Source organism: Nipponia nippon, unplaced genomic scaffold (assembly GCF_047370975.1).
Source record: "Nipponia nippon isolate SJK-2023a ecotype South Korea unplaced genomic scaffold, ASM4737097v1 scaffold_4, whole genome shotgun sequence".
NCBI lineage: Eukaryota > Metazoa > Chordata > Aves > Pelecaniformes > Threskiornithidae > Nipponia > Nipponia nippon.
This window is the reverse complement of record NW_028262358.1, coordinates 6999093-7025739: the sequence shown is the minus strand read 5'-3', so window position 1 is coordinate 7025739 and position 26647 is coordinate 6999093. Positions and strand designations below refer to the sequence as shown.

The window sequence follows — 26647 nt, the reverse complement described above, 5'->3', positions numbered from 1 at the left end:
CCCATTAAAGGATTAGAAGACCAGCATACATATCAGCAACTATACTACATCCAAAAAGAAACAGAACAGGAGACAGAAATCAGCATTTTGTTCTGATTAACTGCTTTGATTGATGTAAATTTCTTAATTACCTTTTTTTTTTTTTAACACTGCTGCAAGCCTACCATTGGGGAACACTATAAAGAATACCACTATGAAGTAGCAATTTCGAGCTTCCCCCTATCTCTTGTGGGTCTGGTGGTGGTCTTTCCAGAATACATGTTGATGAGGCACACAAAATAAAGCAGTCTCCAAGGAGCTGATAGTCTAGGGTTCAATTGTTTTCAGGAGTACTCAGAACAAGAGTTAGACTTGGAGATAAAACCATTCAAGAATAAGAATGGGGTCATTAAATATTTCTGGAAATGGGATAATTCTGTATGAAACAATGGAAAAGATATTAAAAAAGAAGCAGGCATAATTAGAGTCTGTACATTCAAAAGCACTTATTTCTTATTTGAGCATCTTCCCTTCTGGAAGCAAATCCATCCAATTTTCCTGAATGCTAATATTTTGAGGTTATCTGCCCCAAAGGCAGGCAAGAAATAGGTCTGGTTGTACAAGAAATAAGGATGAAGGCAAAGGGCACATAGTAAGGACTGAAGACTGGCTGAGAAATTGGAGGGCTTAAGGGGAAAGAAATTCTCTGTATCAAGGTCATTGGTGAGGTTAGGATATTTTTAAACTGGGGAGGAAACCCCTAACCTAGTGTTTTGTTTTCTTACACCTGATTCAAAGCAGGACAAGTTCAGTGAGTCTCTCCATCAAATAGAGGTCTGAATTATGCTAGCACTTGTAGGCTTTAAGAAAGGCTAGATGGAAATGGAAATTTGCTCCCATTTTGATAGCCTCTTAGAGCTAGTCAGAGAATTCTCTGCATATGGGTTTTCATGGAATTTCCTATTTATTTCATCCCCACCTCATCTTTTCAGCTCACACATCAGGAAACACAGTTTCCTCAGTGCTGGCTCTACAACTCTTGTCCAAGAACAGAAGATCAGGCTGTGCTCCTTCTCCTTCATATTTCATTCCCACCATGGAGGATTTGGGGGGGTACAGGCTTAATTTCCAAGCCTGTTCAAGGTGAGCAGGGCATGACAAAAGTAGCCTTGCTCCTTCACAGACACAGTGGCTCTGAACTCCTAAATTATCTGTCTCTGAAGTCCTAAGTAATCCTCATGGGTTTTCTCTCCTGGACTTATGAGAGGGGTAGAGTAGCTCAATTAAATTTTCTATCCCAGCTCTCACTGAAGAGGAAACATTTCTGAACCCCTTTCTCCCAGTGTCTCTGTATTTAAGAGGTCCTGCCCCCATGGACTCCTATCTTAAGAGCATACAAGCAGAAGCAGGCTGCTGCAGCAGGAATCCAGAAGCTGGAGCTGTCAAACCAAGTCATTAGATACCAAAGGGGCTAATAAAAGAATGGGTGTTTGTTGTACTTCTGGCAGGGGTAGTTGCTGAAAAGCCTAGAGAAGGATCCCGAAACACCTCAGCTCCTAAGTTCCGATGGATGTATTTCTAGTTGATCAATCTCTGTGTCTTTGTGGCTGAACTAACTTCCCACTTCAGGCTTTTGACAGCTGGACAAAGCAGGGTTTGAGCCGTGCCTTGCTCTAAGTAAGTGTGGAGAGATGTTTTTCAGTCTGACCTTGCCAAATCAGTCCCTGGCTTGGGGCGTTTGCTGCGATCCAGGAAAGATTTTCCCACTGAATTGCAAGTGGTAAAAACTAATTCTATCCACAGCGATTTGATGGAGTATTGAAGTGACAAGCGTTTCAGGAGATATGAATCTACCTCATGATCTGCAGATCCTCTAGCTTCATAAGGCAGAAGAATATACTTATACATGTTGATTTGGTGGTGGTGGAGGTAGTTAAAAGCCGATTATAAAGTATAATTTCCACAGAGACAGAAGGAATATTTTTAACCACACTGGTGCGGTGTTCACAATTAACTTTCTATATTAAGGAGATAAGATTTGGCACAAGCAAATGTGGGCTTTGTTTGGCTTTTTGTTCTTGAGTTCACATATTTTGTTAAAGTACATCAGATAATGAGATGTAAAAGCATACATAGGGATATAACAGGGAGCAGCAGAATAGCATAGAAGCAATGAACAGAATATAAATGCATAATCACAGATAGCAGTAGCAAATCTTCCACATTTAAACACTTTCATGTATTTTTCCCCTCTATTTTTTACTCTTGTTCTTAAAACAATTAAAACCAATTCAAATCAGTAGCAAAACTGGCATTCAGGATTTTACCCTGGATCTCCATGCTGTATAGCAATAGTTCCCCTCCCTCACTTGCTGCCCTGCTCTCTGTTTCTTCAGAGTCATTGCTGTGCTAAACAATAATGTCATTGGGCTTTATAAGATCACTTTTGAGACCTAGGGCTGTTTTATTTCGCATATTACTTTGAGTATTTTTACTGTCATTATCAGTGTTGTCCTGAGAAAATATTTTGCTTATGTCACATGTTAATGGAAAATACAGTAGCTGGTACTTCTTAAAGACAATACTGAGCTTTTTAACATATTGCAAAGAATTTCTGTTCTGCTTTTAAGTATCAACTTCTCCGTGACTTCTCTCTTAATGCTAAAGAGATGCTCAGGCCTCTACCAAGTGTACCAACTTCTGCCAGATCTTGGGAGATGCCACGTAGAGAGCTGACTTCATCATACTCATATCGTCCTCATCCTCCTCTTCCTCTCCACTTTGGATGGCATTGCCCTGGGGGAGATGCCCAGGTAACACTGCCTGATGGTGTGATTGCTGCTGGTTTGGTCAATGAATCAAGGACTGAAAAAGGAACTTAATGAGCTGAAAAGAATAAGCTGGAAAAATAAGGGCATAGGTATCCTTGTCAGCATCTCACAGGCCTGAACCTGTGGCCATTCTCCACAGGAGTAGGAAAGGTGTAGATGACAGCAAAACACAGTTAAAGGCTTGCTCTCAATTCCTCTTTTCACCTGGCAATAGCTAACTTTTGGGACTAGAATGGGGAAAGTATCAGCCAGGACCATGTAGTGAGCAAGCAGCCATGCACCTTACCTTATCCTTGTACTGCTCTGTACCAGTCTGGCTCCACACTTCTGTATTTACTGGTAATGTTCAATCAGGCACGATTGCAAAGATGAGCCTGGAATGAGTAAGAGAAAAATGAGTTGTCAAATATTACATTTTGAGAACTTAGCAAAGCGTGTAAATAAGTTATGGTATTGATATCCTGACAGACTGCTCAGCCAAGGGACTGGAAATGGAAAAAGAAAAAGTCTATTGATCAAATAAATGAATTTTTAAGTCTAAAAGTGGTTTTAATAGATTAATAGCCCCTTACACTGAATCCAAGTTTGCTGCCCTAGGCAAATCGTCAACTTATACATGTGCTGAAAATTTCTCCACCTAATCCAGTCGAGCCTTTCTGCCTTACACGGGAGGAAGCTGTGACCCCCTGATTTCAACAACCATACTGTGTGTCAAAGGCCAGGAATCCTGGATTATCTCACAGAAATCAGTTCCCAAACACCTACTGGCATATTAAACAACAACATGTTCAAACAAAACAGTGCAAGAGAAAAGCAAAACTAACTCTTGTTGGTTGAGCACACCCTTAAATGCATTTCTCCCAGCTTCAGGGAGCAGCCTTTTCCAACACAAGCCGCCTTTGGCTCCCAGAGAATTGGATATTTCATACTGATATAAGAAACCTGCTGCCACAAACAGCGTTTAATTGCCAGATTTCTGTTAAGCTGTCACGAAACAGCAGCCATTACTGGGACCTCCCACTACGGCAGATAACCAAGAATAATATTCAGTAGCTAGAAAAGTGGGCTCAAGAGATGCGGGTACTACGCCAAGGTCTGCTGTTGACCTCCCGCACAACATCAGGCAAGCAATTTCATGTCTCCCCCTTACAGCTTCTACAGCTATATAATGGAGATAATGATACTGAACTCCTCTGGAGAGTGCTTTGAGACCTATTGTGAGAAAAAGGCTGTAAACCCCCAAAATATTTCATGAATAACTAACTGCAGTAATGATAATACATGAAAGTGTCACAAAAAGCCATTTAAAAGCTCAGTGCATTTGAAGTTACAAAAGAGTGAACTGGAAGCTCAATTCTCACACCTTTCCCTCTCGTCTAAAAAAATTTCTAAGATGACTTTCTGAAGTCAGGACAACTGAAAATAGGATTACTAATTGCATCTCACTCATTTCTAACTGGAAAGATTAATCACAGGAGCCAGACGTTTTTTTTCTGGCCCTTGACCAACTTATTCTCTCTATGTAGTCAGAGGTTAATAGGATGTATTAGTGGGAATAACTCAGTAATATCAGTTCTGTCTGAATCAGACAAGACAAAATTAGTCCTTGCTCTTTCTGAGCTCGATTCTTTTGCTCATTCACTACTTTCAAATATGGAGCAGGTTGATCCCAAATCCACTGTGCTGTATTTATTCCTGCTGGAGCCACTTTTCCCACCTGATGACTTAAGACTTGGGAGTGGGTCTGTCCGCTGTGTTGTTGGATGGAGTTACTCAGCCATTAGGTGGGTGAGAAGGTGACTTGTGCAAGGGGATTCTCTGCAGCCTTGAGTTATTCCAGTAAACATGCAAACCTCGACTGTTCTCCATCACAGATTTATATATAATTTGGCTATGCGGAGGGTGGTTTTCAGCATGCTTTTTTACATGTGGTTTGGCAATGTTGAGTCTGTTTCACAGCTTGCTTTTACATGTGGTTTGGCTGCAGCGAGGCTGATTTACTGTGAGTTTTTACTTGGAGCTTGGCTATGCTAATACTAGGGTCTGCATGTTTGGGATTTTACTACCCCTGTAGTAAGACAATGCAGGTCATAATACTGAAGAACATGTTAGATAAAATGAGAAGTCAGAAACAGCCTGGCACTGTTCCTTGTAACACCAGAATAAAATATTCCAGCACTATTATGCCCCAGCTCTTTCCATCATGACCAGAGAGCTGCTGCCCTGACTCCTGATTCGAAGTCGTACGTTTTCTGTTCCAAATGCAGGGGATTAGATATAAATCCTTACTTCAATTTCAGAGGTGGGATCCAAATGGCTTCCAGCCATGTCAGCTGTTCTACCTTTGTGTGGGTTTAATGTATAGTCAATAATATATTACAAAAAGAAAGTGAATTATTAAGCCTTTTCTTAACCAGCCCAAGTCACCAAATACAGCTATCTACAACCAATAATTTCTCCAGGCAGTTTCAGTTGCATAAATTTTAAAGTGACAAAACTCACATGAGAAGCACTATTTTTCCCAGCTAGACCATAACAGTCTTGCAGAAATCAGTATTCCCCACCCACACAAAACACACTGGCAAACTTTAATGACTTACTCTGAAGTGTAAACATGGAAGCGTTATTTTGATGCAAAGATTCATACATGTCTTTTGTATAACATTAGCTCCTCTTGAAGTTTTTTGTCTATAGATTGACCCATGCTAGCTGTAATAACCTTTCTCTGTATAATGTTGTTCAAGTTAATTCCTTTCAGAGAAATAAAATTATTCACCAATTTTTCAATCTGGCTCTTCTTACCCCTAGAACAGAGCTGTACCTTCCCGGTTTTCATTGCCTGTATCAAAATTTCCATCACCTGCAATTTTCTTGTTCAATGCTTCAAATGCAAGATGGAACAAAAACCTTCCAGATTTCCCATCCCATAACTCTAGTACTGTTCTGATTTTGGTTTTCCTTCCTTTTACATGCAGTAACTTAGATTTACATGAACACAGGTTTTATATCACTTGTCTCTTAACTTGTCTTTATTTTTCCCTGTCAGCTCTTGAAGGAGGAAAGATAAGGCTGGGAAGGAAGGTAAAGGGGGAATTAAAGTGAATTCTCTTCCAAGAATCCACCTAGAGAGACAGATATCATTTCCAGATGCTATTGCAGGACTTAACAACTTAACAGGGCATTAGGCATCACTTAAAACTTTTAATCACATACTAGGAGCTGAGCTGCAAAAAAAGACCAACAAGAATATAGTAAGAAAGTACAGTAAATGCTACTCAATGTGCAAGTTGACTAGAAATAAATGTTTTGGCAGATAAATTAGAAAAGGCAGGAAAAAAAAATCATTTCATCTTTGCTTGAAAAGGTTCTTGAAACAGTAATCTGAGTGAGTCACCATGTGAAACATTTTATCTGTGAAAATGCAAAGGAAACACTCCACCCACCGACGCTTTGATATAAAGAGAGCATTTCATATTAGCAGTTTGTAAATACTCATCTGTATTAACTCTTAGTAATTTCTGCTTTTTGGTAAAAAAAGTGTTCAGCATCCAGTTACACTGCTGTGACCTGCAAGAGAGCTGCAGCTGTCAAAGAAGTTGCGTGACTGAGCACGGAGGCTTCTGGATGATGCTATATTTTACCTTTTGTGTTTTCCTTCAGCACAGCAAGTTTTCTAGTACCTCCCTTTCCTGAGTTCAGAGTTGGTTTGCAGAATTTCCTCTTCCAGAACTGGAGGACAAATGATAAAAAAATTAAGTTTAAAGGAGGGTCTTGCTTTGTTGTTGTTGTTGTTTGGGTTTGCTGTTTTTTTTTTTTTTAAACTTTAATTGTGAATTCCATGAAATAAAAATTTTGATTATCTGAAACCAGGAGAGACACAGATATTTAAAAGTAAACCATCTTGTTTTGGTTAGCATTTAGAATGATTCACAATTTCAGTTCAGCTTTCATAAACAGATGCAACACCATAAGAACTCAGAATGGAAAGCATTCCTTGAAATTATGGTATGCCCTTATTAGAAGAGATGCACTTGAGATCACTTTTCTTTCCAAATTTACTTTGTTCAGTAAAGTTCATGACTTACTGTGCAATGAGGGGATACTGGAATTTAACAGCTTTAACCATGTTTCATTTATCTTTGTAATCATGCTGTAAACAGCCCGTATGAACACACACAGGTCATCACATGCACTCATAAAACAGAGCAAGTAACGCTGGCAAGGGAACCTGCAGAGTCTTCTCTCAGACCAAATTCCCGATTTAGCCTCTGAAGATAAGAGCCAAATAAAGCTGTTTTTATGTTAAAAAATGGCACATGGCACCACTGGAAGTAGAAAGGCTAAATATTACTTGGGGGCTCAAACTACAAGCTAATGTTTTTTAAACCCTTCCGCATGTTGGCTGAAATGAACTCAGGATTTCTTTACCGCTCTTGTCATATCAGAGTCCAACATCTGAAGTGCAAGGATTTGTTTTCAAATTAACCACACTTTGCATGTATTTGATTTGAAAGTTTTACTGCCACTGACCACTCCATTTATCAGATCCTTCATGAGATAGATCTGGAAGTTGTAAGGTTTCAAAATTAATAGTTTGAGAGTTCTCTCCAAAAACTTAGAACTTCTCATTTTCAGGTTTCTCTCCCAAATAAGAAAAGCAAGAAGCCTTTTAAATTTGTTTAGGGACAGAAGTTAAGATTTACCCCTCAAAGGCACAATTCCCATCTACGCTTGCAGGAAAAGTGCTGGTTGTTGCAAGTTTGTGATAGAGTCTGAAGAGCTGCCAAAAACAGAGGCAAAGTTTCTTCAGCTTTGCACATTTTGTGGATTCTGGTATTTTCCCTGTAGGTTTTCAGAGATAATGAATAAAAAATGGGCCCTTGTCCTCAAAGGTAATATGACCTCAGATATGCTTATCAACACCCCATACCTGTGGGCTTCCACAGGGCAGAAAACATTTTTACCTTCAAAACCAGTAGGGTATGATCTTACCCATGGTACATCTATGTCAATATTTCTGTTACTAGTAGCACCAGACAGCAGGAGGATGTACTACGCGCAGAATAATGCTATATAAATGCCTTGCAGGTACACAGCACGAACAGCTTTTCCCTCAGGAAGTTAGTGCTGAGCTTTGCTCTTCCAAGGCTGGTTCCCATCCATCCAGATGACCTGGGCTGGAGTGGCAGACTTCGTGACGCAGCCAGCTGGGGCTGCCTGAATTATTTCTTTAATTATACCTTCTGCCAGCCCTCCCTCCCCATCATAATATCACCTGCGTAGTCACATTGGCAGCCACTGGGAAAGTGCTAGCACAAATTGACCGCCAACATTTCTGCTGAGGGCATATATAGGCAGCTATATAAAGAAGGCATTGGCAGGTTATGCCGTTTCATATATCTACTGTGAGATATATCACCTCTGCAGAATTGCTCAGGCAGTACTGAAACACAGAGATGTTTCCAGGCATCTCAATGGAAGATAAGATAAAGAAAGGTGGAGAGTTTTGAGAATATTGTAATGAAGAATAAGGTTGTTCTCCTTTTACTAGAAATTCTCATTTTCTTTCCTTTCTTTAAAAAAAAAAGGAAAAAAAACAGACAAAAGGATAGCTGAATGACTACTGAAAAAACTACCTCTTGCACTTTGTTACATCATGAAGGACCTCAGGCTGGTATCAGGGTTCTGCCATTCCGTATCTTTGCTAGCAAAGAATGCAGGAAATGGGGGTACCACAGGCAATACTGATTGTCTTAAGGAAAGGAAAAAGAAAAGGAGAATGAAGAGCAAATTCCATGTAGATATAATTTTAGAAGCATGTAGCAACCCTGGGAGAATGGATACTGCCAACCCCCCAAAAGTAATATATGAAGCTAATGCGTTTTCCTCCCACTGCTGCAATTAATAAAGGCTGCTGCTAGACACACAGGCTAAGCTTGCTGCTACAGCATTTCTCCAGGCAGCCACTGCTTCACAAATAACAAATCTTATCCAGTCAGGGTGAGCCAGTTATGGAAGTTTGCCAGAGGCATAAAAAGAGTATGCTTTCCTCTGTCTACCCAAACAACTCTTCTGCTGAACACAATGTCTCTACGAATTCACATGCAAATACATATTGCTGCTAATATAACATATCATTGAATTTCAGTAACATAACATCCACAGCATCAGAAAAGCATTTTAAGCATGTGTTTTGCATCTAGCACTCTGCGTACCATAAAGATACTGAGTTCCATGAGCAAAAAAAAAAAAAAGCCGTATCAGTAGATCAACTCAAATTTTAAGTTTTTCTTATTATTTTTCTACTCATGAATGACTTCTGACTCAGTCTGTATAGAAATTACTTCTTTCCTAAGTGCTAAACTCTGCACCAGACCTTGCTGACTGATGACTTTGAAGAAATCTGTCTTCCCTCACTGTTCCTTTGCCTACAGATCTTTAATTTGGTCCCAAGACTACTTCTCGTGTTGAAATGAAGTTCTTCACATTTCTCAGAATTGTTTCAGAGTGAAGAAGGCATTAAAAGGCAATGTCTCTGCCTGTAGAGGTGATTAGTCCAGATAGGTTCCTAAATTATAACCAGGAGAAGAAAGAGTTTGCCACCAAATAACATAAGGTGTAAGTGTTTGAATAGAAGAAGGAATCAAGGTAGGAGATCCAGTTTCTGGAGATTCCAGAATAATAATTCATTCATTCCGGGGGATAAGCCGTACTGAAGGTACCCATGTCTGTAAATTTTGACTAATGTTTCTAAAACTCTCCAGAAAGGATCTAGGCATCATCCTCATTTTATTTGTATTAAAGAAATAGGGACCTAGGAACTGCAGAGTTGTAAGGACTGAGTAGGATCCAAGCCATTTACATACATAAATCCCAAAAAAAAGGCTACCGAGCTAGAGACAATCACAGACTGCCCTTTACCCTGCTACCTCCGGACTCACAAGCACTATAAATTAGCAGTTAATGGAATTGTTACTCAAGACTGCAACACCTGAAGAATATGCAATGTGCCACTGGTCAAAATTTCCAAATGAAATGGTGTACCTCGGCTTTATAACCAAAGAAATTTCACAGGCTTTCTTGCAATGCACAAGAAAATCCCACTTATCCAATTTGCTTGCAAACCACCCTGTTTCTGGAACGTTATTTACCTGAACAATTACAGAGTGATTTTGGTGTTTCTGAGCTACAAATCAACTAGAACCAAATTCTTTATTTCCTCTGCTTTCCTCCTTCTCTAGGTTTTCTTTTTTCCTTTGGTATTTAACAGCAGCCATTACTGTATTATACAGTCTTTCATCAACACTGAGCCTCAGCGCTGCAATCTGAATAGGCAACAACCTACAGAAAGAAAAACACATATATGCAGAAACACTGGGACCTGCCTAACCCAACTGGAAAGCTCCTGAGGCAAAGGAAAGAGGGAAACTAGGTGAAAAGACTGTCCAGAGCAGTATATCCCATTGGAAAGTTCAGGTCTCACATCTGCCTTGGTTCCCCTCTGAGAGGGCTTACAATAACAACAATTCAACAGTTTGCCATACTCATCTTATCTAGTCTCTTGTGTTAGAAATTTAGCAGCATTAATAGAGAGTTTATTTGATTGCTGAAGAAAATGTCTTTCCCAGGACTTACACTGGTGTACATTCAAATGAGAATGCTGAACAGAGTCCATACTTGAGGTGAAGACAAAAATGTAAGTGCTTTAAATCAAAGCACAGAATGGTTGTTCTTTGATTTAAAATTCATATATAAATAGATTTTTAATTTGTGAAAGCTCCAGACAAGATGCAACATGACCCTCTGCAAAATTGTTCCTAGGCTTCAGTGGTGAAGTCCTGATTATGATGGTTCCCATGCTGCATCCAATTTCAGTGCAATTTTGAGTGCGGTCTTCCAACAAAATCATCATCTCAGCATGTTATCCTGGAAATATAGCTTAATAAATCACAGTCAATACTGAGATTAAAGAAGGGGGGGGGAAGGGAAAACTTCTTACCAAGTTGTAACCAGTAGCCCTTGAAAATGAAATATTCTTGCTAAAATCCCACCACTTTTTCTTCTGTGAGCATATTATAGACAGTCTTGTAGACAACTGAGTCATTGTTTCAAATAGACCAAGCAAGTGTACCAAATTTGATTTGGATTCTGAAGAGCTAAAGAAAATGGCTGTTTTTTGATTAGCCATACAACAAGAGTAGATTTCTCAGTTGGATTAACTACCTTCCTCACTCCTCAACAATATAGTCCTAATATATCATCCCCATCTACTGCTTAGATTTAATTTCAGTAATTAATCAATGCAATCATTAATTGGTTGTTAATCATGCACATAATCTCTATATGGAGAAGCAGTTTAGACTTTACTGTAGCCTTGGAGAACTGTATTTCCCCTTACTCCCCCCAAGAAGCAGGATAGTCTAAGTAATTTTTCTGTCATTGTGGAAGTGAAGTTGAATAAATGCACAAAGGTTTAAAAATTTACTCTTTCAGCTATGTTTAAGTCAAAGAGAGCATAGAGCTTTCAGCACGCTATTTGCTGTCATCCAACCATTTCTTATTTCTGACCCATAGGTGGCTACAACAATCAAGGGTTGAGCATGAAATATATTAATCTATATTAGGAGTAATATATTTTTTTTTTTTAATCATTTCTAAGAGCTGGTGCCAAATCCTCTTCAAAGCCCAAAACACTCTTTCCCTTAGTTGCACCATGCTTGGAAGAAGATTGGCTCTGTAGCCTTGAATGATAGCAGGCTTAGTGTGCCTGACCAAAAATAGTGAAGTATGGCAAATGGTCTGGATGAGGGAGAAAAGCAAACATGGCCAAGCACAGGACAGGTAAACTGCTAGCCCTCACCACAGAAGAAAAAAAAAAAAAAAATCACTTTAAAGGAACATGGGGGGTGGGACAGGAGGACATAAACTTAGACAAAAAAAAGCCCTTATGATTAGCTGCTGAAGACAGACAAGAATTCAAGCCCTCACAATGCACATAAAGTCAGCCCAGATAAAGCTTACGATAATGATATTTGAGAACCTGAACATGTAACAGCCAAGAAGGCTTTTACTCTGCAAGCTGCTGAGCTACCTCAGATCTTACTAAACTCCTGGAAGATACTGAAAGCTGAGGTCTTTTCAGAACTTGTCCTTAAGTGAGCATTTTATATTGTCAAGAAGTGACCTACACAGAAATAATTGCCTTCACACAGCAAGCGCACGTGTATATGTATTCTCAGAATTCACATGTATTTATTGCTTGCAGTGCTTTTTGATTTGCACTCTGGTGAAAGTCCCCAGATTCGGTCTTCAAAATTAGCCTTTTTTTTTATGAAGTAACTCCTAGACCTAAATGGATTCTAGCTATCGCAGAGATTGTCTTTCCAGTGTCAGAACAGAAAAGGGAGGAAATGTGTGAAGAAAAGTCTTTACTGAGCTTTTCCAAGGTTTGCTTATAAAGAGATTGTTGCAAGTGTAGTAGCCCACAGAGAAGCCAAACCACCAGTTTGTTTTTTAATAACTATGACCTTGTGCCTCTGTAAGCATTCTGCAGGCTCGCACGTGAGTCTACAGCTGGGACACCTTGTTCTCGAGCCTATGTTAACTGCACAGTCGCGCATCAAACACTGCCAGCAACACTGTTTACAGCTATGGATGTGATCACATAGTGCATGACAAAGCTCACAAGTGTTTCTCATCCTAAATACCTTCTGGATATTCCTAATACCACAATAACATTCATCATGTCAAAGGAGGAAACAGGTCTTTGAAAATCTCAAACTGTCTTTCAGCTTAACCACCCCCCCCAAGCTTTCTCCCACTCAAATAGCAGGTTGATGAGTATGTTAGCATGTAGCAGATCCTCAGAGTGACCCTCCTGTTTGTCCTGTAGCTGTTTTGCTCCACGTAAGAGTACTGCATACATCAGATCCATCACCTCTGTAAGCCCTATGAGACTCCCAGCAAAACAGATTATCATTTACACCAATTAATTATCACCACTGTTTGTCTCTAATTTTAGAACAGGGACGGACTGTAAGGTTCTGCATACTCCCCACCCAACAGCTTTAGAAGAGCATTGATCCAGTCTAAAAATTTCTGTGTTTACAGCAAAATTTATAGTGAGAGAATATAGAGCCATGTATGCTGACAACTTCAAGACAAAGCAGAGCATAGTCACCAGGTTCAAACGCCTAGCATAAAATACCAAAAAGCCTGCTCTATACCCTGAGTAAGTTTTTCATAAGCTTTGGGCTGCAGTAACTGGGAAGTCACAGTTACAGGGATCATCTTCTGCCCCAGCTGGAGACACGTTCAAGGCTCCCATCAGGTTCAGAATAGCAGTTTGCTTTGTGGTCCCTGTAACCCCTTGGCAACAAGATGCTTGTTATGAAACAAGTCACTTAGCTTTAGCTTTCCTAATTAACAGCCTTTGCTGTAACAGTTTTTCCTGTTTTGGTAACCTGTGAGGCAATGGCCTAGAGTTATCAATACCACAAGCCCTTGGACACCATCCTCCTTGCCTGCTGCTCCTCTGTACTTAGTAACAGTCATGGACCTCCAGCTCAGAAAGATCCCCATTCTCTTAGCACTCCCCTAGCTGTGGTGTCCAAGAGCATGGGTCATCAGGCTGCATCCCAAAACCTGGGTCTTGCTGCTTTCACAGTGATCTTGGTTTAATAGACCACTCTTGACAGCACACTCACTCTTCTGCCTCTTCTTTACAGCATTAAATTGAGGATAAGTAAACAAAGTAGAGCAAAGATAGAATTTTGTGATGGCCTTAGGTATAGTTGTAAGGTCCCCCAGGACAGTAGGCAAACAGAGCTCACCTCACAAACCAACCTTCCTGCATGATGTATGCCTTGAAATAATAGTTTCTGATTCCAGGGCCCCATCAGATGGTTCTTCTGGTTCACATGCTCATTTTCTTTGAAACCTTCTAGGGTAAGACAGAGTAGCAAGTGACCTACCTCTTCAAAGTAGGTTTGAGGGTCTCTCAAAAACATAGGGTCAGTTTTAGCATTAGAGAAACATCCATCTTCAGCATAGCTTCTACGAGGAGTGGTTACCCAAGCCTGAGATTAAATGCATCCCCAGGCCAATGAGGAGAAGGTGTGTAGGTAGGGGCTCTCAGGTGTGGCTGGTGGCCCCAGGTGGGGTTGGGTCAGGGAAATCAAGGCCTATTAATGCACTCAGGGCCCTAACAAGTTGTCCCTGTTTCTACAGATCCCTTTGGGGAGGAGGGTGTGTTTGTTGTTTATGGGGTTAAGCCATCAGTTTGCCTTTTAGCAGCTGACCTAGAGTCCATAAGACTTCCATAAACAGAATTTGGGATTTGGATCAGGAAACTAATGCTTAAGTAAATACGAGTTTGCTTCATATCTGTCTGACAATCCATCACATTCCACACACCGATGGGGGAAAAGGACTGTACAGATCTTGTTCTTAGAAAAAGTCAAAACCTGCATTCACAGGAAGGTGAAAGTAACACCTCTTTCCCACTTTTCTTCATTCTTCACTGTATAACCCTCTCTAGATTTATATACATAAATAAATGTTTAAGATATATAGTTTTTTATGTTGCCAAAATCTGTAAACAAAGGTCCGTCATGGGAGTAAATATATCTTTGAAGATCTTTCATTCATAATTTCCAGGAGGAAATAAATTAGGAAAAGAAAAAGGTTGCTTTTCACAAGCAAAGATTAGAAGACACAAAATTAATTGCCTATGCTAAGTAGAGAGGTGAGCCCACGTAACTCTGATGTCAGAAGGCTCAACATTAGGAATAGGTCTCAATTCTTACATTATGGAATTAAAAAGTTGCATTGATAAATATATGTAGTTAGGACATAAATGCCAAAAATAATCCCTGGAAGTTCCAGCCCCTGAACCACTATAGCGTCCAGGCTGTTGAAAAGATTCACGATACATCCCATATTGTGTGTAACAGGCACAAACTGGGTCTATTAACTTGGATCCAGAGCCGACGGTAGAAGCCAGAATAGGTAGGTGGCCTGTTTTGATGGAAGCATTTTCCCCACTTGAGTCAGATAGAAAGAAACCTCTCTCCCTCCCTGCCCCATCTGGTTGCCTGGGCTGGATTGTCCTTGCTGGCATGGTCCTTGCTGCCCACCTGCCCTGACTTCTGCAATGACCAGCCACTTTGTCCATGCTATAGCGTTGAATCCTCAAGAATCATTTGAAATTAAGTCAAATGCTCAAGGGGAGACAATTCTGCTGACTACAGGGAGCTTTTATAACATCAGCAACAACTTAGGTTAATGTTTTTTTTCTTTCTCCCTCCCTGGACACATGAGCCATTCCAGAACTTGTATCTGAATATTTGGTTCTCACGTATATTTATTTAGTTAGCAGTGGCATTCCTATTTTTATAGCTCTGAGTTTTTAACTTTCTTGTTAGCAACATTAACAAGGTTTATGGCATATAAAGTGAGCTGTGGCATTTAAAAAATGTTGGCCTAATGTAACACCAGCTTTTTTTTATATACATGTTCAATGGCAAACTCCTACTGACAGGCAGAATGCATTTCTATGTCTGGGCAAGTTTATAGATGGTGTTCCCACCTCTGGGCCACAAGGTCACAAATTTGTTTCTGATTCTATTAAAGAAACACTCAACAATAGTAAGTTTGTGTGCTTTTTTTTTTTTTTATGAGAGGGGACTGTTTTATGTGATCCAAGATCTTAAAGATACTCCAAGGAATCTCTGTTGAATGCTGGGCTTTTCACCCCCATGCCCTGACCAAATCACACTGGCTGCAGATTTGAGAAGCTTTGTCTGGCAGTTAGATAAAACAGATTTCAGGGAAATCTGACATGACTGCAAAAAGAACGGGCAATGTCTCTCTCATCTGCCCATGCATAGTTACGCTGCCTTCAGAGGGGTTTCATAGGAGTAGGATTTGACTCTGCATCAAAAGGATATACAGGAGTTAAAGATTCACGATACCTGTTCTCAGTTCCAATTTCCTCAGCAGGTCTTCTGCGTGATTCTGAGGACCTCACGCAAAAGCTTTGCTGCCTGGCCCTCCATGCTTGTGGGATGAAAGGAACAGTATTCCTCCTTTGCCTGCCTTCATCTGTTTTGCAAGATTTTAAAGGCAAGGCACTGGTAAATCAAGGTACCTACCTCAGTGAAGACCTTTGCACTCCATACATTAATAAGAATATTTACGGAACTCATGGCAAGGACAAATAAAAAGACGAATACATCACAGATGTTTCCTATTGCCCTATGAAACACCAACCTTATTCTTTCTTGGAATTAATTTGGCTAGGTATTTTCTCCTTTTATGCCGTGTGATGGCTCCAGCTGCAGCTTTCTCACCATAACTGTTTACTGTATGATGCCTAGGCTCATTTAACAAGAGGGGAGGCAGCATCCAGGCTGGCCTCAGCCATCGCCAACCTGAAATCACTTCATGCTGGAACACGTTGCGCTCTGGGACTCTGTGGCTACAATCATACAGACTTTTGGCTTGAGAAATGAGTGGGGGCCAGCAGAAAGGCTGAGCTGATGAGGTAAAATTAGGAGCTCAGGAGAGACAGGACCAGCATTTGAAGGAGAGAGGATAAGCTCATATCTTTGTCAAAAGAATTTCAGCATCATCTATTACTGTCCAGAAGGCAACCGTGAAAATGCAGAAGGGCAAGAAGCGCAGCCCTTTTTGTGGGATGCTCGGGTTACTGTGGTTAGGAGGATCAAGGCTAGGTATCACATACCTCTACTGAAGGGAGATCAGCAGGAATAAAGCAAGGAGCCAGAATTTCTAGGCTAGGAAAAAGGCTGATCGTGTTGCAACACAGCACAGGAAAGAGAAGTTGGCTGCAGTGTCTGACTGGAGGCCTTTTAGGTACATGAGAGGACTCCAGGTCTATTCTTTCTCTAATTTCCTTATGCCCCCAAGGAAGCTTTTGGTGGAAATTTGCTTCCATTTATGGGAGGACTGGAAGAATGAGAGCCAGACTGACTGAGCATCTGGCAATAAGAAAGAGGGTTCAAAGGAGAGAAAACTGCTCAAGCAGGATTTGAAAGTGCTATTCTGCACTGCAAATTGACCTGTGCAAGTGACAGACTGCCACTGCTGGTGATGACAAGTAGATATTTTTGAAAAGTACCAGTTCAAGAAACTCTCTGAGGCTTGGATCCAGTATGATGACTTTGCTCGCTGAAAATTGTTATCGTCACACAGATTCTCGTGGCCCAATGAAGTACTAAGTGATCTTTTGTGGAATATCCCCTGCTTCAGATTCTCTCCTCCATGATAACTATGGTTTTGGCTATTTAAAGGTAGTATGACAATAACACACAAAACTATTGCTAAACATCCTTGCTCAGAGGAGTCATTTCTTCCTAACAGTTATTTTTGTTTTTCTATGCTGTATTTGGTTACCTCATAGGTAATGGTTTATGACCACCTTTTCTGAAACAGGTTGCAGCTTGTCTTACTCCTCCTAAGAATGGCAAGTTTTCTTTTGGTTTTGAAGAATTTTGCAATTTTCTCAGGTTTTTAAAAAATCCCTACAGAAATTCCCTTAAAATAAAAATCTACAGCTAGGCAGCAGATATATATCTCTCTACAATGCACAGGCAGTTCTCCACTAAAGCAAACAATCTACTTCACTTACTGTTGTCTCTATTCATTTGGTTACTGTTACAGACCACTTGGGCAGTTTATAGCATCAGTTCTGTGAGAAAAAAATGTATTTTTAATGTCTTTGTGTATTTATCAGAAAAGAATCCAAACCAGCTAGGGTGGCTTGTCCATGAGAGACATGATTAATAAACAAGGTGTGATCAATTGCTTTGCACCACGTTCAGGCTTTCTGCTCTGTTAAATACTACGGATATTTTGATTGTTCCAGGAATGTTGGTGAAATGCATTCAAGGCAATGGGAAGTCTTTGACTTTTTTGCTATTTACTGGTATCACGATGCCAAGAAAGAACTTGATCACAATCTTCTATATAGAAAAACAGGAGATATTTATCTTTCATGTTTATCCCCACCTACAAGACCTTCTTGTGAGATAGTTGTCCATAGCTCCTCTGTCCCATTAGGCATATAGAACAAAATAGAACAATATAGAACTTCAAAGCACTTTAACTCTCATGTTTCTGCTGAGGAGTTTCCCCTCTTGTAATGTTATACATATGTGAAATCAGTGCTAAAACAACAAAGTACAGTGACAAATACTGAAACTCATTTTGCTCAGCAGCATTCCCTACGAAGCAGTATTTATGTGACAGCACTAGAAGACTAAGAGCTTGCTCCTGGGAGAGAATGATGAGTACCTAGGGCTGCTGTGCACATCTGGTTTGGTTTGGATCCATCACAGCCTCCACAACACACACCACAGAACTGGCTCTGTTCTTCTGAAGTACAGTAGCAGATCTTGAACGTGTATTGAACTAGATCCTCAAAGGCTATAAACCAAAGTAACACCACCAAAATCAACCCAGCTGCTGCTTTTTGCACGCGTGTTACATCTGATGCGAGACATCCAAGTACCGCAATCACCGCTCCAATGTCTTCTTATAACCAGCCACCATCATCCCACAATATACCCAGCTCTTCCAGTAGCTACCCCCTGCCCTGTGCTTTCAGTGACTCTCTCCCTTCCCTCTGCCCTTCCTTCCCTCCCTTCTTCCCACAGAACTGGCATTGCTCAGTATTTTGGCTAGGAGACCAATTCTCCAAACTGAAAACATCAAAGCATATCTCTGGTTAGATCTCATCCCAACCCTCCGAGTTTGTTGACTTGGAAAGTGAATAACTAATAAGGCAGCATGCCATTGTTTTCTGTTTATTATAATGGAAATAAATTGTTGGCTCTAAATCAGGCACTGATTGTTCCTTTGATATCACTGCCAGGAAGCAAAATAAAATGGCTTTTTAAAAATCACCTTTCACAGGGAGTGCCACAGGCATTTGAAAGATGAGCCTTTTTCCATGTCAAAGGCTCTACCAGAAGTGCCAAACACACTAGAAGAAAAACTCAAATCCTTCCCTACTAAACCAAAAAAAAAGTGTAAGAGAGAACATGAGAGCAGGATCGCCTTGGCAGCAGGATCGCCTGGGCGGGCTGGTGCACCACAGATGTCCTGCGAGTGCTCATCAGGCTGCAGCAGAGCTGGCTCCATGGTGAGGAGCACTTCCCGAAGAATATGGAACACATCCTTTGCGTTTTTTTCCCCTCAAAAAAAGCACAGGTGGGCTGAATGAATTACTCTGCCTGCCTTGCAGCTCTTCAACTAATAATAAGAGAATTTAGGAGCCAAAAAGACAGAGGGGGTGTTTTGCCTCAGAACTTGAACCACCCATAAATCTTGCTTGTGTGTTTCTTTCGTGGTTTTTTTATCAAGGCCCATGGAGCAGCAATTTCATTGCACCCCCAATGCCTTCTCAGCATTTAAGCTTCTGCCCTATAGACTTTTAGGTGCAGACTTTCAGGTGTTTGAATTTCTCTCAGAGTGCTACCACCCCTAGCTAATGAGGGAACATGCATAGAGAGGAGCTTCCTCATCAGAGTTCATAGTTGGATCCAGATCTTAAGCGATCCAGAGCACAGTGGTGTTTGGTTTTCATGACGTGCTGCAGTTTGATTTGGCTCAGAGCTGAGGATAACGCAGAGTGCCAGATTCAGATCTCAGGCCAAACTCAGATTTTGTATTTCAGCTACCAAACTTCATCATGGTTTGGCAAAGTTGTGCTCTCACCTGCTCACGCCATGTGGAGAACACCTGTGATTTGCTGGAAGCACAGTTGATTGTGCTGTGAGAAACTCCTCGTTCAAAAGGCGACCTATGAGAGATTGCTTCAGCTGACTCTAGCTGCTGCAGATGATGTTGTGTGCTGGGAGCATAGAACCACTGAAACATGCTTAGACTCTTCAACTGCAGAGAAAAAAAAAACACGGCGTAAAGAAAAGCTGTCAGGAGTAGACTACAACTTTCATGCCTTTCTTTGTTGTCGTGATTCTTGGAAGCAGTGCAACCTTTTTATTTGCAAGATTGGGACTCTGATGCACAGCAGCAGCATGACCTGAGAGTAAACTAGGAGAACTACATAACTATATCACTTTCTACAAAAGCCTGCTTTTGAAAGAGTCTGTCATACTGCCTCTAGCTAGAGTTCTTAGATATAATTTTTGAAGAATGTTCTGGAAGACTCTTTTTCCAAAAATCAAACCAATACCCATAGCTTAAATGGCAAAAGATCTGTGCGCTGCAAACAGCGTGGTCTGCTGAATATTAAGGCCCTGTTTGACACAGATCTTATGCTTATACTTGGCTCTAAGTGCATCCTTATTCTGCAAAGTAGTTAAGCATATTATTAACTTCCAGGCTGTAGCTATGTCCCACAAAATGGGGCAATATAACTGGGACCTTATAAAGTGCTTATGACATAGGTGCTTTTCTGAATTGAAAGGTTTGAAGGGCTCCCACCAAAGTGCCCTGGGATTAAGTAAAAACTTACCATTGGCTTCAGCAAACATTCAGCCAGGTCCTAATTTTTATACTTATTACTACCTTATAATGGGATATTTGGAAAGGAAAAGGAAGGACCTTTTTCTCCAGATAATACCATCTCCTCTAAATTATTTCTGAAAATTAAGGGTGTGATTACTGACCTGCAAGTACTTGATGATCACACTTTGGTTTGAACTTTTATGAGTGTATGTAGGTTTACTAACTCCAGCACTGCCCAGTAATTTATTTCCCAGGTGGGCTATGAAAGTCATCTGGAAGAAGGAAAACAGTGTCTAAGGGCTTGCTGTGCAAACGGATGATTGTGCTAGCTGGATTTGTGCATGTACATTTTTGGAAACAGTTTTCAGAGGAGAGGTAGAATTTACTTTTCTAATAAAATCAAATCTTTTTCTTTAACCCAGAAGCAGTGCTTCAGATTCTTGCTTATTTTATTAAAAGATTGGTGATCACTATCTTCTGCTCTTAGGTGTGGACAGAAACTGGGTTCAAAGACAGCAATGAGCTATTCAGACCCCAAAAGCCACTGTGACAGAGGTGTGAAGAAGGTCTGAATGACTCAACAGGGTCTTTGCAACCATGTCACCCCTTCCTGGGGCATCCTTCTTGCCCCAGAAGACAACCAACCTCAGGGGCTCTACACAAACTTTCATGCACTGAATAGCGTGCTCCAGAGTCACGGTACCCCCAAGGGCAGTACAAAAATCTCACGTGCCAAGGGCAGCTTCGTTGTACTCAGTAAGTGCCCGTTTGCTGGCGAGCAAGGCTGTATCGTGAAGCTCACCTGAGGAAGCTGGCAGATGCTGTGAGACTCGGCAGGCTGACTCTTTTGTGCTGTTTGAATCCTAAAGCACCGTGGTCTCGCTAACAGTTGCTGGGACATCTGTAAATCGCTTGATATACGTTGATTTGTCCTATCTGAAGAGACAAAAGCAAACATCAGACCTGGAAATCCAGTTGGCATTGATAGTCTGGCACATGAACTGTTACATGATATTTACAGGTCCTCCTTGGAGAGCGTGGAAACGTTATACTGTGGCATGCAAAACTGATATTAAACAAAATTTCTGCTTCTACAGCTGATGTGACCTCTACTCATTCCACCCAGCAACTTACTGGGAATACTTCAACACAAAGAAAGGTCTTTATTGCTAAGTCTACTTCTGTTCTTTTTTAAAGAGCTCTCTTTGGCAATATCTGTGAAACTTTAGGAAACTGATTCCCAAGGAATCACCTCCTGGACACAGCACAGTTAAGACTGGTGTGACACTCATGCTAAAGTTATCTTGGTTTAACTTTAAAGCAGCACCTCCCTGAGGACCTCTCAATTCTGGAACAAGCAACGTGTTTCTGCGTTCTGTGAGAGCCTGGATTATTTTTAATCTTCTGGACATGTTACAAAGATCAATTTATAGTCTCACAGAGACAGTAAGGACAAGGGTTTGGGGTAGGCAAAAAGGGAATTGGCTGTTGTTCATTAGTGAATATTGTTATTTCTGAAAAGAAGAAACTTTTCAGGGCACCTTTTACTTTCTTGCACTGCTTGCTTCATTTCGGAGAAAACGTAGTGTGAGCTGGCACAGATTCATGGACTGCAGTGGACCCACATTCCCTTAGGCCAGCAGAGATTTTCGATCAATACGTTACAAGTTGTGCAAGGCCTCACAGCTCTGTACAGGTGCTGTGTACTAAAAAAAACACAGAAGATGATGAGAAGAAAGCTTTCTTTTACTCTCCCCATTACAGTTTTATACGTACTACAATGAATTATGCCAATAACTTTGTTCCCAAATTACCTTAACGTGGAACAGCATCTTGCTTGTAATTTTGGGAGATACAATTCATTAGCACTTCTAATATTATGCAAGACTTCCAGTGAAAATAGCAGGAAGGCTAGAGTTTGAGCAAACCTATGGTATGTGCTTCCCATAATATTCAGCAATATATGTTTTAAAATTCTCTATTAATTCAGGTTGCAGAGACCCATCAGTTCAAATATTTACCAGAAGTCACCACAAGAATATAGCAGAGACATGCATACTGAATCTGTATACGTTTGAAAAGTCATAAAAACCAGTGAGTAGAATTTTTTTTTAGTTCTACTTAAATCTTGCTTAAGCCCAACTTAGTAAAGTGCAATTCCTAATGCTTACAAGGAACGCAGCACAATTGTTTCCTTAATTTTGTCAGATGAAAAGTAAGAACCACAGAGTTTTGTATTATTTCCAACCAAAAGAGTCAAATAGCCTAAGTTTACCGAAAGTTTCACAAACACTTTTGCAAGAGACCATGTTAGGGCATTTTTACAAAATTCTGGTGATATCCAGAATTTCATACTCCTGAATTTAAAGCTTTTCCAAGTTTTTTGTTTGTTTTACACAACCTCCACCATGATTGTTTTCTTACCCCTGTAAGCACTGCCAGGATTTTTTAGACTGGATCACTTTCCAGGAATTACAACAAAGAATTTTAACTCTTGGAACCGAGAAAGAGCTATTTCTTTGGAGAATGTCGTTCCTGGAAGTGCCTTTCACCAGAGTGCTCCGTCCGGGCGAGTCCCAAAGGACCAGTTACCGGAAGGACTGAGATGAGGTGATGCTCAGCAGGTGGCTCCCAGAGCAGGTCCCCCGGCTGCTGTTTCTGACCACACGGGTCCCTTTTGGTTCTTGAAAAGGCTTCAGTGACACAAAAGTGTGGCACATCACCATCACTATACTTGACTCTCTGTGGGCATTTACTCAAGTTCTCCAGCTCCACCTTGGCCTGTCCCTGTCCCCACGGAGGTGCCCAATGCCTGGGGTGGTAGGACAAGGCTCTGCCCTGCTCTGCCTAGGAAGGCAGGCACTCTAAGAAGGGGTGATGGGAGGTTCACTGCCAAAGCGTGCTCCTTCTGCGTGCCTATGAAAATGCTCACGGGGATGCACCCTTAGTGGTAAGATCTCCTACAAATGCAAAACAGATGCTAAAGGCTAAAGAAACACATATACAAAGAAGAAAAGTGATGTTTTCGAAATCATGGGCTGAAGCAGGAGTCGAACCAGGATTTGCTAACTTCCTCTCTATTGTTTTATCTATACTGCTGCTTCTTGAATTTAATCTTAAATCTTGACAATTCATAGCCTTTCCTGGACATCTTTTATCCCATGGTTAGCACTCTGTAATACTAAAGGTTTGAATATTAAAATAAACACCCCAGTTAGAGACAGTTATCTGACATCAGTGAAATGGTGAATTTCCTATTCCCTGAACACCTGTAAAGCTTTCATTTCCCCTCTCCAACAAAACCAAGATGACCTTCTCTTCCCCTTCCCCTGGCACTTCTCTTCCTGGGGCCCATGTGGCTTTCTTGGCCTGCCTTAGCCTACTGCACTCAAATCAGAAGACAGATGGATTTTCAATATGACTTTTATGGTTAGTAGTACCCCCTTCCCACTAAAATACTGCAGATTTCTGTGGTAATTCTACTTACAGAGTTGTCAGAAGTATGCAAAAGCCAAGCTTGTTACATGTGGACACAATTTAAATGGATAACAATCCAGTAAGGAGTTATATTTTATAGAAGAAGAGTTTTACTCAGATATGGTATAGTCCAGAATCAGAACCTCCTATAAACATGTGGGTTTTCTCTTGTGAAGGTCAGCACATTCTTAGGACACTGAAAACAATAGCCCTTAATTTCTCACCTCGTCTCTAATAACTCAGTTATCGCTAGTCACATTTTAATTCCCTCTTTGACAGCTCTGACAAGAGCATTCAGTGGCTTTGACTTCAGTCTGGTCCAGAAAACTTTCTTTGAATGATCCTTTACACATTTCACAGACTGGATGTTTCAAGGATCTGTGGCTGAAGCAGACAGGTGCAAGCTTGATGGTACCTAATTGGAGTGAAAAACCCATCTCCACAGGCTGACATATCACCTCAGAAGCTTGTTGTTCCCTGTCAGATGAATCACTTTTCCCCCAGATCATCAGAAAAAATTATTATCCCCTACTAGCACAGATCCGTGCAAGACCCAAGTTCCTCTACCTGCCCTCCAAGTTATCCACCATGTAAACCGCACACGTGTATTAGCTCAGTCCTGCACCTGATGCCAAGGCATATATATTTTAGCACTGTAGGGTACACCGCCCAGCTATGTGGCTCCCACTATAAAACCAGCATACCACTGTAGGAGCTGGTTGGGAGGAATCTGTGCAAGCAGCATCTCCCAGTTGAGAACTTTTGTATCAAAGGAGCATGTCCAAGAGTCCAGAGATGGTGGTTGGAGGCTACCTGAATCTAGGTCCATGCTTGTCCTCAGCCCCATCTCCTACTGGTCCTGGCTGGCCCCCCTGGGTGGACCCCCTTTATCCACTTGCCAAGTCTGCAACAGCTGTACTCACGTACTGCTTGCATGGGGGTCCCCCTCAGGTCCCGGGTCAGCCCACATCTGGGGGCAGCCCTGCTCCTGCTGCTCCTTGGCAGCAAGGCTCAAACATATCCCTGAGAAAGGATGTTCCAGGTTCTGGTTAAAACAACAACCCTTTTGCCTTCAGTCCTGGCGATGGTGGTGGTGTTCATCGCTCTACGCATATGAGCTGCAAGGGTGACAGCTCTGTAATTTTCTTATAAAGCAAACATGCTTCATTTTGCCTCTTGACAGCAGGCAATCCAGGGCCAGTAAATGACTGGCAAATGCCTTCTATATTTATCTCTTCAAGTATTTTGGCTTTTCTTTACTTTTAATTTGCCTGGAGGCAGACATTTGAGATAACAGCTGTTATGGTGATATTATCAGTCGTCTGCATGTCAGAGAATGCCAGGAAAATGCCTGTGGAGTAGACCTCTTGGGTTTTTGGTTTTGTTTTAACTACTCTGGGGCAAATGCACTCCTTTGTCAAAGCTCTGCTCAAAACATGAGAAGATAATATAATGGAACTGGTTTCTACCCTATGATTGTGAAGAAATATATTTTCCTGTTGATAGAGTACAAGTGTCCTACTTGCTCTTTGACGTCCGTCAAGGATAAGTGTACTAGAGCAGTCCTTTGCCAGGCGCTGTCACATTTTTTCTTGCTGGTAAGCAATATCAAAGCACATCCACCACCAGGAAACATCCCTGTGATTCTCTGGAGAGAGATGTGATTTGCTTGCTCTTGAGTAACTGGGGAGGCCCTAATAAACTCTGTTAAAAGAGATCTTTACCCTCCCATGAAAGACACTGCTTAGCTTTCTTGGGTTCAGTTATAAAGTTTGCTGGGCAAGAAAGTTTCTTTGCTTACTGAACTGGAGGGTCCAGTGTCAAGGATCATAAATAAGTAGGTCCAGAGCTCTGTCTCATGAAGTCGAACCATCTGCAAAAGGGTCAAGATGATTTATTGGTTCTTTAGGGAAGATGCCACCAGGAAGGCGTTGGCTTGAGAATTGTTACTCTGCATTCATTTGTTTTTCCAGAGAAATCCAAGATGGAAAAACAAAACGTAGCTTTGGAAACAAACTGGGATGTGCCCCTATTTAGTATATTGATGATGATAGACCAGTTTGTCCAGTTAGTTTAATGAAACCTAACATGCTTTGTACAAGAGAAACTTATTCATTATACTTTGACCGAAAATAATTTGTACCTCAGGATCTTGAACTACTTTACTGACATTAGGCCTGTGGGAAGATAAATAGTTATGCCTATGAAATAACCATTATTCCAAAGAAGCGATGTAGATATAGGAATTTTGTGTGTCTGCAGTCCTGATGGATCCGAGCACAGAAAATAAAGGCTTCTGCATGCGTATTTACTGTTTTCCTGTAATTTCCTAACATCTCTTAATCATATGGTAGCAGAGATTTCTCTTTTCCATTACCTTGACATTACAGAAGGCTATTTTGCTAGAAATTAAGAGCTCAGTTCTTGTTTGCACCACACATCTCCTGGCCAACCATGGGCAAGGTATCTAGACTCCTGTGGGCTGTTTCCCCACTTGGAAAATGAGCATACTTCCTAAAGGTATAGCTAAGCATTCAGATACCACAGAGATAGAGTTCATGCAGATACCTGTGCAGTAGAAGAAATACATGTGAAAGAGAAAACTGACCTTGAAGGCAAGCCTTGAACAGAGATCACAAAGGTTAACCATCCAAGCAAACTGTTACCAAGCAAATCTTGTGGCTTGTTTCCCAAAGGTAGCTTTTTCAGCTTTAACACACCTGTTTCTAAGTATAGTCAATTTATAAAAAACAAGCAAGCATTTTTGCAAGCTTTGAAGATGCACAAATTACTACTTCTACCAGTGCGAACAGCATTTCCTTATCCCTCTTTTTCAGTAGGCGTGTGAAACTTATTTTCACCCA

General features: G+C 41.0%; 1 long non-coding RNA gene across 2 annotated transcripts; it reads right to left on the bottom strand.

Moving 5' to 3' along the window:
- Positions 1 to 1708: 1708 nt before the first annotated feature.
- Positions 1709 to 13858, bottom strand: LOC148053085 (uncharacterized). Of its 2 annotated transcripts, none has more exons than XR_015708725.1 (4): positions 13784 to 13858; positions 6452 to 6539; positions 3097 to 3184; positions 1709 to 2879 (listed from the first exon to the last, which is right to left on the bottom strand). It is a non-coding gene; the product is annotated as an uncharacterized LOC148053085 (long non-coding RNA). The 2 variants fall into 2 exon arrangements; XR_015708724.1 differs by having other exon boundaries at positions 13643 to 13849.
- Positions 13859 to 26647: the final 12789 nt, after the last annotated feature.